A 13365-nucleotide genomic window follows, 5' to 3' on the forward strand; every position below is an offset into this window, starting at 1 on the left:
TTCTTTCTCTCTCTCTCTTTCTCTCTCTCTCTCTCTCTCTCTCTCTCTCTCTTTTTCTTCTCAGAAACTTAAATCCTTTATTTTGTGTCCCATCTGTAATGGTAGACATATCATCATGCCAAGAGTCGCTGTGGACTCAGGCAGCAATGGTGGCCTCTGACCAATGTTGTCTCCATGAGTTGACTCCGGTTGTTCTCATCAAATAATAGGCTCTGATGATGAGCTTCCATACCAATGCAACAATACTATATTTTTACAAATTGCAACCCCCAAAAGAGGTAACTTTAATGCATTGCTGGAGACAGAACAGAGTTCTCAAAATAGTACAATAAAAGTCATCAAGAGCCAGGCTGCATAGAGCATTGAGAACGGCCTTGGGGTTTGTCTACAAAGCCCTGAAAACATGCCCATGTTCACTGCTGCATCCCTGTTGCTGACCTTGAATGGCCCAAGCAAACCCTGGGTTTATCAGGTATGCATTTAACAAAAACATTATTGACCAGGCCCATTTGTTGATGAGAATTTCTGAGCGTTAAGATCCAACAGAGCCAGCACTTTGCTTTGAGTAGAGTGAGAACAAAATTAACCCCTCCATAAAATGACATTTGATTTTAGTTGCATTTAAGAAGCAAGCTTCTTGAGTCTTTAAGTCTTGTTCATGTTGTTGATGTGGATGACCTTCCTCATGAATAAGACCACATTCTTCAGGAATCAGAATCCAATGGAAAGATGAGAACAGCTTTCTAACACAGTACACTTACTTAGTCGCTAAGTTAGAAAAGTAGCAAGTTCAAAATACTTATGTAAATGTCCAGGAAGCCGCCAGTTCCATTCTACTGAGGCTTAGAGTGAACAGTTACAGAGCCACAAATACCCAGGTATAATAAAGTTCTGACCCTTTCTTTGTATAATGAAGAGAAGGTGGGAAAAAAAACCCTCTACCTATGAAAAGAAAAAGAAACAATCATGAATCTCCTCCTAAATTTGGCTGGCTGAAATGTTATAATACTATAAACAAGGATACTGAAACTGAAGCTCTTTTTTATAAACCAACAGGACATTATGTCTATAGTGGAAGCTTTAGTTGATAGTGACACTTACGAACAATTCTGAAGGTAAATTTCCAGGGAGCTTGTCCCACTGATATGTCAAATGTTCAAATGAAACAGGAGAATAGAAGTGAACAACGCCCTATGCTTGTGTCATAACTATTAGAAATGTCTTCAATGTAAGAAGCAAAAGTTCCACCCATAATGATATAAAAGCTTCATTCCCCAAGGAAACAGTTGTGTCTGGTTGGAAACCCCTCATGACTGGATACAGTTGTGTTCAACAAAGCCAAAAGGGTGTAAGCCCTCCCCTAAGCTAAGATTTCCAATTGTAATAGGATTGATAGGGCCTTTAGTCTCTCCACATACATTAAAAGCAGCTGATGTCACAGTAAAGGAGAAAGAAAAGCTGAGGGGAAGTAGGTAGACTAACAGTACATCAATAAGCAACGTATTTTCTCCTTTAACATAGCTATCATCTCAGGATTCAATCCCATGTCATGTTTCTAGTACAGCTAAAGCTCAATATCTACCTGGATAATAGCATTTGTCTCTACTGAGACTGATTCTTAGGTTTTTGTTTTGGTTTAGGGTTTTTTCACCTGGTGCTTGAGAGAGTCAATCTGTATGGATGTTGCAGAAGAGAAGGATTCAAATACTCTTAAGGATTGGAAAGCGGTTGCGTTTATGTTATTCCTTTGAGTGGTACTTGCTGCAGAACCCAAAGAGATGTTTATTTACTTTCTATTATGGTTCTTTAACAAAAATGATTGGAATAAATGCTACCTGATGAATTTATATTTTATGATTTGAAAAGCAAGCTGATTTTCATCATGCCTTGTTAAGAAGTATAGTATGTTTTAAATGCTAATTCTCTTACTTTGGGACTTTGCATTTAAAAGAAAAATAAATATTTTGAGGACACCTGGGAATTTTTGCAGCAGCATCTATGCATATCATGAAATTAAAGTCAGTTTTTTACAAGATTACTTAAAATGTGCCACTCCACCTAATTCTCCTTCTGTATAGTTTTAATGGAGTCTTGTGATTGTAGAATAAATCTCTATTGTTTATGAGAAACTAATAGGTACCTCAAAAGTCAATAACATAAATGAACAATATAGTTGTAGTGAAAGGCCACAGTGGTTGTATACTTACTGATACTGGGAGAATGTTGGATGCACATTATTATGGGAAGGAATTGTAACTTTTCTTACTAAGTCTGTTTATGTTGTTATTACAGAATATCCAAGAATGGGTAATTTATAAAGAAGAGAAATTCATTGCTTCCAGTTCCAGGCTGAGAATTGTAGGGTCACTCATGTCTAGTGATTAAGAAGGCTTTCTTGTCTTCACATAACAGGATGAAGAAGAACCTAAGGGAAAGAAACACTCTGTATTCAGGTGGCAAAACAGAAGAAGAGGGTTCACCCACTTCTTCAAGCCCTCATTATAATAGCATTAATATTCATAAGAGAGCTCTCAAGACCTAAAACCTTTCAATAGCACCACCTTCTCCTGACACTGTTCCACTGATGATGAAGTTTACAACACATGAATATTGGAAATAACACTCAGACCGTAATACTTACAGTTACATGTGTGTACAAAAGAAGCATTGCTCCTGCATGTATTACTTTAATTCTAGAAATATAATACTAAGAAGTTGGCTTGAATAAATCTAATTAGTATCTTTTTGTAGAAAAACATGTTGAAGGTCAAAAGAGATATCCAAATATATAATCAATTTGTCATCCTGAAATACTTTAAAAGTATAGTTTATATAGTAGATGTTAATTAATAATTTCCTTAACAATTACTACAAATAAGTAAATAAACTAATAAAGTCAAGATGTTCCTATATTTGAAAACAAAGGTTTAAATAATGAGAAACTAAATGTCAGAATGTAGCTAAATAAAGCTATCTTAAAACAATGAATTAAAAAGATATTAATGAAATAAAGGCAGAATTAGGTGAAACTGAAAACAGACAATATAGAAACAAATCTAAAATTATTCTTCCTAAAACATTAAATATATTTTAAAAACATGAAAACAGCCAAAAATCAAAAATAAAAGAGAAAATGAGTAAGGAAAGTGACTATCTCTTCCTGAACCCATTCTAGTCTGCCTAAGCATGGAGAATTGTTGATCTTTTTTTTCCCCTTTCAAATTGATGTGTATTTTTATGTTTCAACTTCTCTACTCCTCAATCTCTATCTAGAACTATTACCTTTCACTCAAAGTATCACCTGCTGTCATGTCTAGAAGTGGGATCTTGACCTCTTCTTGGCAAAACAAGAAGTACTTGTTATACATTTTAAAGTTACTCTGCTGTAATTTCTCCTTTCTAAAGGGAATGTCCTATCATTTAATGTGTTACTCATATTGACCAGCCCCTCCAATTATGAATCATAATAAATGGGTTTAGCCAGAAGACACTTCCTTTTTTAAATTAATAGTTTTTTATCGTGAAAATACTGTACAGAGTGGTTACAATTACATGAGCAAGGTAGTGAGTACTTCCATCCTCACTATCATAGACAGCTAAGCAAAGAATGAGCCTGTGTGTGTATAATACAAGCAGTCTAGAATTAAAGATTTAAGAGCTGGCCAAGTACAGAAATCACAAAGTTATTGAAAGAGCTGGTCCTTTTATTGGTAGGGGGAAGGGCAGATACATTACTTCCTTGGAAAAATTTATTTCTGAGTGTATTTATGAAAGGAAAATTTGAATTCCTAGGCTGGAGAAAACTGGTTGGCGCTGCTGATTGGCTAGAATGCATAGCCATAAAGTACATGTGTTTCATCAGAGGAGATCTTTAGCTTTGTTAATGTCCTTTGGCTTGGAACATTATTGGTCCCCTAGCCTAATATTCAAATCTATTGGGTCAGGCCATGCTGTGGACCCAAGAGGATGTCCTACAATGACACAGAGCAGACCCATTTCTGCTATAACAACAAGAACATGAGGTTAGTAAAAGCATTTCATAAGCCCATCTTTAGCCTATCCAGAACTCTATACGTTGCCTTCATCTTCAGGCAAGAGTATACTCAATATAGGACCTTAGGCTATCTTCACATATTACTCAACAAAAGAAAAATCATTTCTCTTTGGTTTGTCCCTGCGTTGCATATTATAGATCATGAATATGGATTCACATCCATAAATCTAATCATATGCCCAGCTTGATTTTTTGCTAAGCCTAAGAGCTTGGTGATAGATATCATGGCCTAAATAACATGAAGATCCTTTATTCCTGAAAGGTCAAAAATAGATGCATAAGATGCATGAACTTCCTTTTTAGTTTTATGGAAGATGGCTTAAGAGAAAAGAAACACGTGTGGAAATTATAAATATTTTCATGAAAACTCAAGATTTATTTACCAGACATTTTAAAACATGTGTTAGGTAAGTTTAGTTTGAATTTAATTTTGTTTGTTTTCATCAGCTAAACACTAACTGTTCTGACTTTTATTCTTATAGCTTCAGAAGAGGTTTTTCTAGTCTACAAGATTTTTGACTATATGTAAATCTTTATGATAATTTGTTAAACACTTCTGGGAGTCAGAGACTGAAATATGCATAGTACATTGGTGAGATAAGCAATCTCAGCACAGAAGTGATTAAATTAAACATTATTGGTAGAAATATATAAAGGATAATAATGAATACAAAATATATACATTTCTGAGTTCAGAAGTGAGTTATTTTTGGGGTCATCTCAAAAGAGTAAAGTCATTGATTTAATGACCACAAATTAATGGTTAGTATATAGTCAAGGGACAACTATCCTTCATTATATCACCCTTTTCTTACCATTTAATTACTACATGGAAACCCCATCTGAAATGAAGATTAGATAAGTATATTCCTGAGAATCACAACATTTATTCTGTGTAGTCCTGATATAGGTTTAATCAAGACCCATAAAATGGACACATTCCTCTTAATTGATTGCAAGTGTTTATGATTACCCCAAGGGTGTTTTCAAACATCTGATGACTATAATATTGTTGACTTTCTCTCTTGACAGTCTTAAAGCTGTTTATGACTCATTTGGCTTCTCTCCAAGCTTTCTATTCTCTCATTTACTTCAGTGTGCATCAATAAGCATATAATTAATCCAACCAGCTGACTGAACTATTTTCTTTGCATTAGTATGTACTATGTCCAGTAGGTAAAACTTGTGTATTATACTACTTCAGACTTGTTCATTAATGAGACATGTTTTTAAAATGTTGATCAACATTATTGTAAAGATAGCCCTAATACTGAAATTATATTATCTTTTCTTTAAATCACAAGTTCTTGTCATATACAAAATCTCAGTGATGGATCATAAGCATTAGGCTGCATCAACTCAAGAGCTAACACATACTTTGACTGTATTTATTTTTAAACTTAAGTTAAAAATAAACTATAAGTGGTAAAAAGCACTCACTATATGACCCTCAATTCATGAAGTGAAAGTCCATATGAAGAACTTTTTTAATGTTCAATGATTAAAAGCCTACAAAGTTACAAATAGAGCAGGCCTTTCCATTCAAATGTTAGGGAAATTCATTGAGATCTATGATGAATTATATTAGTAAGACAGTAATATACATATATGTGTGCATTATTAGGAGGGGAAAAGGGAGGAAGAGGAAGGAAAAAAAGGAAGGAAGGATAAAAGGAGAAAGGGAGGAATGGGGAGAGGGATAAAGGAGACAAGCCAAGGGAAAGTAGAATGGAAATGGAATGGAAAAATGGAAATCACATGGTCCTAAGTTAAATTTTAATGTTCAACATACTGTCATAATTTCAGAAATGCCACATTTGGCTGAAATGCAGTGCCAACATCTTACTGCTCAAACTGAAGTCTTCAATTAATTAATCAAAATGACTAAATGTGCTTAATCTACTCAAAGGGGAACAGGATGAATAGAGGAAAAATTACGCATGAAAACTTAGCGACAGGCCCTTTTCTTATTGAATTCAATATTTTAAAGGTAATATTTGAATGTAATGATCAGATAGTGAATTGCTGTTTTGATATATTCATGAGAATGCTGCTTTCTTTGGTAAAATTACAAGTGCAATTTGGGGAGTAAGTAGGATTGCAAGAGTCCTCTGCCTGTAATAAATTCTGCATTATATCAGAGGATAAAGACACACTCCCTGAGAACAAGGGTTTGTTTTGTTTTACTTAACATTTGCTTCCATTTCCGTTTCACAGTGATTGACACAATGGTAAGCCAAGGTCTGATTCAAGGAATAGTCTATTTAGACGTTTTCTTCTGCTGTACAGTATGCAATAGGGTAACTTATTTCTGGCTTAGAGTACATTTTACATTATGTACTGAGATGTTTCTATGCTAATGTACTTGATTAGATTTACTGTATAACTATTTGATTAGAAAAATTACAATTCTTCTTTGGCTATCATAATAAAGCCATCATTTTATACACTTCAATGACAGTAATCCTTAAATTCTTACCATTGAATTAAGCCATTAAATCTTGGAAGTTTGTTATGGGAAGCTGGTAGAATTAGTTAGCCCAACTCAGATGTCAAAGATATGGATGACTGATAAAATAGTAAGTGCTGGAGCCCCGCTCCAGTGGCTCACACCTATAATCCTAGTTACTCAGGAGGCTGAGGTCTGGGGATCGTGGTTCAAGGCCAGCCCAGGCAGGAAAAGTCCATGAGACTCTTCAATTAACCACCAGAAAACCAGAAGTGGTGCTGTGGCTGAAGTGGTAGAATGCTCGCCTTGAACTGAAGAGCTAAGAGACAGTGCCCAGGCCTAGAGTTCAAGCTCCACAATCAACCAAAAAATAAAATAAAATAACCTATTTAAAATCTTTTAACTCAATAATTTCATTTTTTTGTTTTAGCATTGCCACATTAAAGCATCATTTATTGCTTAATCCTCTTCATTTTCATCACAAAACTACAAGATTTTTATGTGTGTGTCTGTCTGTCTGTATAGCTAGTGAATATCTTGCTCTATAGGTATGTATAGCTAGTGTATAACTAGTGCATACTTCCTCTGTTAGTCTGTCTGTCCCTCCCTCCCTCCCTTCCTTCCTCTTCTCTTCCCTCCTCCCCTTTCTCCTCCTTCCCTTTCCCTTCCCCACTTTTCCCTTTCTCATTCTTCCTCCTCTCTCTCCTCTTCCTCCTCCTTCTTTGCCTCCTCTTCTTCTCTATTTCTCCTTTTTTAAAATTTCTTTCTTTATCCCTTCCCTTCTTCCTCTTTAGTGTGCAATTGAGAAGTCTAAGGAACATCTATCTGTCTTGTCTGTTCACTTCAGCTATTGTCTCTCTAGACGTACTGACTCCTGCAATCTCAAAGCTAAATCACTATAACTTGTGGCACAAAAGAAAGAACATTTCTTTTATACTACTTTTATATTAAATTTCAATCTCTGGCTGAGTATTGTGACTATGGGCCAAGGACATGGTTAACTCAGATTGACTAGCATGGGACCAGCCGAACATCCAGCAATAGAATGTGGTGCATTGAGCATATATGCAACATGAGCAAGGGCTCTAGGCTTATTTCTTAAATGAAAAAAAAATGTCATCATGTTATTTAAATAAAGGAAATGGATACTTTAAAGACAGAAATACAAGATATCAACTGTGAAACTGATTTCAAATTAACTAGCTATGAAGGTATCAATGTGTGTCTCCAAAGCAGATTTTCTGACATCAAATGCAGTCTATTTCCCTCTAGATAATGTTGTTTTATGAAAGAAAGATGGAAATGTTGACTAAAAATGACTTAGAAGGACTTTTCACATCAAGTTTTCCTGCAAACCCAAATTGTAAACTTCATACACATAAGAGGAGTTTCAGGATGGACTGGCCCTGTGGCCTCAAATGCCTGTTCAAAACTTTGGGACTTATTACTTTGCCAAGTGCTTGCCATTGAATAATCTTGGAGAAACCTCTGCAGCTCACCACAATCCACATGCAAGACTCTAAGTCTCTCCTCCCTTTGACGACTACCTTTGAGTCACTCCAGACACCATCCAGTCCCCAGAGCTCTGTGTGGGCTTCTATTAAGAGGGACACACCCAGGCAAGCCAGTGGCTCACATCTGTAATCCTATCTACTGAGGAGGCTGAGATCTGAGGATGGCAGTTCAAAGCCAGCCGGGGCAAGAAGAGTCCATGAGACTCTTATCTCCAACAAACACCAGAAAACCAGAAGTGGCGCTGTGTGTCAAATGGTAGAGTGTTAGCCTTGAGCTGAAGAGCTGAGGGACAGCGCCCAGGCCCAGAGTTCAGGCCCCACGACCAACAAAAATAAAAGCGCCATGTCTCTCTGTAGACTCTGTTTCCCTCCTTTTGTTGTTCAATGTGATCCCTGTATTGAGTCGCTAATCACTTCCCTGATGTCCAGTCCCCATTTCACAGGCTGTAGCACTACAAACACAGTTTTCTACAGATTATTTTTTCTTTGGTGACCTGAAGTATTACTTGAATTAAATGAGTAATCAAAAACCATTAAAGGCAAGCAGGAAAATGGTTTACATTTGTTGAATATTGTAATATTTTTTTATTTAAAATGCTTCTGTATTTAAACAAAATGCAATACGAACTAGTAGGAAATGTAAATACTTAGACCCTACTTTTTGAGCTCTTCAGCTCAAAGCTAGTGCTCTACCACTTGCACCACAGCACCACTTCCAGTTTTCTGGTGGTTTATTGGAGATAAGAGTCTCAGGAACTTTCCTGCCAGGGATGGCTTTGAACCGCAGTTCTCAGATGTCAGCCTCCTGAGTAGCTAGGATTACAGGTGTGAGCCACTGGCACCTGGCCATACTTTTTATGCAGTCTGGATAGCAAAAAAATGCGGGGAGGAGGGAGGCATGGGTTCAAGTGGTAGAGTGCTTTCCTTGCAAACTCACCAAGGTCCTAAGTCCCTTAAAGGAATCAAATAGATTAGACTAATAGTCTATAATCAAGAAATGCTGAAAGTTTGGATGCACACATTGACTAAGGAAAGAATGAATAATGCTTGTGGGTCTCTAAAGGAGTCTGTGAAACAAGAAATTGTACCACTCGTTCCTCAGTTATTCTCTTATGACAGATGCTTTGGAAGCAGTTGTAGTGCTGGCAGCTCATGTCTGTAATTCTTGCTACTCAGGAGATTGAGAACTAAGATTTGCAAATGGAAGGCAGCCCAGGCAGGAAAGTCCATGATACTCTTGATCTCCAGTAAACTACTAAAAAGCCAGAAGTGGAGCTGGGCTCAGGTGGTAGAGCATTAGCCTTGAGCTCAGGGACATCACTCATACCCTGAATTCAAGCCCCAGTACTGACACAAAACAAGGAAGGAAGGAAGGAAGGAAGGAAGGAAGGAAGGAAGGAAGGAAGGAAGGAAGGAAGGAAGGAAGGAAGGAAGGAAGGAAGGAAGGAAGGAAGGAAGGAAGGAAGGAAGGAAGGAAGGGAAGTCAAGTCCACCCTCAAATTTTGTTCCAAGATTACTAAATCTGAAGGCGATGGATTGGAATTAAGCCAGTGCAGAGAAGTGGGGTTAGGTTCATCAGTTTTCAGCAAGTTTTCAAGATAATTCCAAAATAAAATTCAACCAAATTTTTAAAAATACCAACTTAAAGATTGAAATATAGTTCTGTATTGGTGTCCATTGCTTGTATAACAAATTACCAACCATTTAGAAGCTTTCACCAAAGCTAAATACAGTTTGGTAAGTAAGAAGTCTAACAAGGATCATAGCAGGCTAAAATCAAGGTTCTAGTAGGATTGTGTTTCCTTCTGATGGTTGTTGGGGGTTCGGGAGGGGGTTATAAATCCATTTCCTTGCCCTTTCCAGCTTGTAAAATAAAACACCACCTTTCTTCACTTATAATCCCTTTCCTAATCTTCAAATGTAACAAGGAGGCATCTCTTGGAACACTCCAGAAGTTTAAGGCATTTCAGCAAGGGTGGAGCCTCCCTTTATAATTCTTTTATTTCCTTCTCCCAATTTTAACTTCCCAGTGATCCACATAAATAGCAGGAATATTTTTCCACAATCATTTCTGCCTTTGGAGTTTCTGTCTCTTTGCTGTGCAACCTAGAATTGTCACAAACTGAAGAATTTAAGTGTAGCCATTATTCTGTTTACAATAAATCTCTTATGGTGCTGTGGAGGTCTTCTCTACAAAATCTAATGCTTAATAACTACGTTAATGAGACTTCTGCCACTTGCTGTTATATAATTATCTGGTCAGTAGGATTAATAACTACTGAAGATTTGTAAAACTAGTATTTAATTTTCTGCTACCAACAAATAACACCTACTCCCAGGAGCTATAGGCCTGGTAGTTCCTTCAGGTCAGGTACCATGTTGCTTCTATTTCTCTAATTTTTAAAGTTTATCTCAGTGACTACCAACTAATCAGCATACAGATAATGTAGCTGAATAATTGTGAGAGTTGATTATGCTTATGTTTAATTAACAAAACCAAAGGCCTACTCTCTTCTTTTAATGATTGTTTTACACAGAGCAGCTAATGGCATGATCTAAACCATTCTCTCATCAGAGTTAACAATTACTACTTATCATGAGTATTTAGTGTCATTCTCAATACACAAAACTACTCCTGCTTAACTCGCGTTAATCCAGAAGTCTACTTTGGATTTTGTGCTTGCTACTTAAGATAGTATTCAATGTATTTTAGTCAGTCTGGCATATTAGTAATAGAGTGGTGGTTTTTTTAATAGCCATGTACTCTTTGTAATAGCTTAAATCGCACACTAGATTTTGTGTACACATATGCACACACATATGCTAATTAGGTCTAATTTATTTCTCTACTATACATATTTCTGCATTAGAAGATCAGGAAAATTCTAGATCTATTCTCAACAAATAACAGTTTACCTATTATTGATCTTAATTTCTGACAATAAAAAAGCAAATGAAGGAGTCATATTATTTCAAATCAAGGGAAGATAATTTATAAGCTCAATTTTGAAGCATGTTATGAGATCAATTTATTACTTCCAGGTTTAAGCTAAATTTCACTTTGCATTTATTGCCAGTCATCTGCATGTCAGAATCTCTACTTAGAACTTTCAGTAAGTTAAAATTGTATTTAACATAAAACCAGAACCTCTTACTGTGTTTCTCACTGATCTATACAATCTTTCCCTCCCTCTCTGAGAAACCTACACCTAATTCTTCTGTTTCAGGCCAAGGCATCCACACTGCACTATTTTATGGTTTTCAACAAGCAGTCCTTCATTCTCATTACCTCGGAGCTATTATCTTTACTGTCTTTCCCTAAGTAATGGCTTCTCATCCAGTAGATCACCAGTTCTGCAGAGAAAAAATTCACAAGTTTTCCCTAATAGACTAATAGACCCTCTTCCTTAGAAGAATACCGGGGTATCCTCTACAGGAAAATCCTAAATGCTTTCTTCTGAGAACTGTGATTAATGTTGATGAGTGTGTGAACTTCTTTATTGTCTGTCTCCTTGTGGGAATGGGTATTTATGGTGTACTTCCAGCACTTAACATTGTGTCCAATATTCTATGAATACTTCACAGAACACGCTCTTCCCAAAGCTGACACAGGTGACAGTGCTTCGATCTTTTATTTTTATCATCTGAAGGTTTCACAGAACACAGGAGATCTGAAGTTTTAAGTTGTACTCATGCAATGTTTTCTGAGTATCTTGGATCTATTTCCTTCTGTTTCTGGTTGTGTCTTGAATTAGATATATTTTTAAGTAATTCAAACTGAAAGCAATATAATAGTTCAAACACATATTTGGACACATATTTTACAGGTTCTGAAATATGGTCTAGGTTGTTGTATTCATAATAAGTTTTTTAAATGATTCTGATTCAGACCAAAGAACACCTGGCTAGGGTGTTCAAAAGACATGAGCATATATTTCATCCTGTGTTAACCTTTTCCAGTCAGATTTAACCCTTTCTTTAAATTTTACATTAGTGTCTTACCCTCATAGGAACTTTGTGACTTTGATAGTTAATGAACAAGTAATGCTTTGTTCTTCCAATTCATCTATATCTGCTCTGTTCTAACTAAGCCTAAGGTTCTTTTGATCTGGCGATACCTTGGGTATATAATGCAATTAGGAATAAGAATGTAAGATGTATTTATTCTGAAGTTTATCAGAGTTATCAGATAACAAACATATAACAGTTCCACTACTGTTTAGTGAAGGCAATTATAAAGACAAAGCAAGAGTTACTTTGAAAATACGCACTTATCTAATAATTCAATGACACCTTCCAAGTTTATACCTGTTAGTTTTCTTGTTGTATGGGCTTATTTACTATTTTTAATTTTTTTCACTTGAGACAAATTTTGTGTGTGTATACTCACACATAATTACAGGTTTCAAGATATAATCCTTCCATTGTAAGTCCTTAAATCCTATTTGTTTCTTTTTTCACCAATGATTTTCCTTTCAATATTTTGTGCCATGAACACATAATGGAGAATACAATCATGAAATAGTAGCAGTTAAGCATGTATATGAACACATAGTATGTCCGAATCACATACTACCCATATCATTCAATTTACATCATCTCCATCACCATCCAGTGTGGTGCTAGAAAGAAATACTAGCAACATTTGGCTACCTAACATATTTGTTCTAAATTATTTACTTTCTTTAACTGTGAAATGAACATTTCACTTTTCATTTGGAAATTTTTCAGAATTTTTCTTCTTTGGAGTATATCTGTCAATGTATTTCAGATTATCATCAATTTAAAACTATGTTTAGTTGTTTGAATGCTTGTGATTTTGTTTCACACACATGGTATATTTTCTGTTCTAAAATGAAACCTAACTCCTACCAGGTTATTCAAATTTGAGCAAAGATTTTTCCCACGAAATAGACAAAAATATATACCATAACCTCCACCACCATTCACGTTTAGCAGTGTGAAAGTTTAAACTCATACCTTCATTTGCTAGGCAGATATTCTACCACTTGAGCCACACCTTCAGCTATGTGTGGTTGTGTGTGTGTGTGTGTGTGCGTGTGTGTGTGTGTGTTCTACATGAAAACATTTGAAGGAAACATCTCAAAAGGATATTTTAATTTGGATTGTAAATGTCAATATAGTGACATTTTTGCTTATATTAAGAAACTGTGATGTAACCTTGAATCAGGTTTACCTGTTTTCAGTGGTATATAATTCTTTAATGTTAAGGAAAGTAGGAAAAAGATTTTCTTTCTTCACATCATTTTAGGAGAATAATGTATTCCCTACCTTCGTCCATCTTGTCCCAATGTTTTCCAGAGTTGAGATTCTTTAGAATACCAATT

General features: G+C 35.8%; 1 protein-coding gene across 2 annotated transcripts in view; it reads left to right on the forward strand.

The window, feature by feature from the left end:
* Positions 1–13365, forward strand: part of Grid2 (glutamate receptor, ionotropic, delta 2) — a 1023751-nt gene that overhangs the window by 532781 nt on the left and 477605 nt on the right. The gene's annotated exons all lie outside the window — the stretch shown is intronic.

The sequence above is a fragment of the Dipodomys ordii genome, unplaced genomic scaffold, assembly GCF_000151885.1.
Source record: "Dipodomys ordii isolate 6190 unplaced genomic scaffold, Dord_2.0 Scaffold122, whole genome shotgun sequence".
Taxonomy (NCBI): domain Eukaryota; kingdom Metazoa; phylum Chordata; class Mammalia; order Rodentia; family Heteromyidae; genus Dipodomys; species Dipodomys ordii.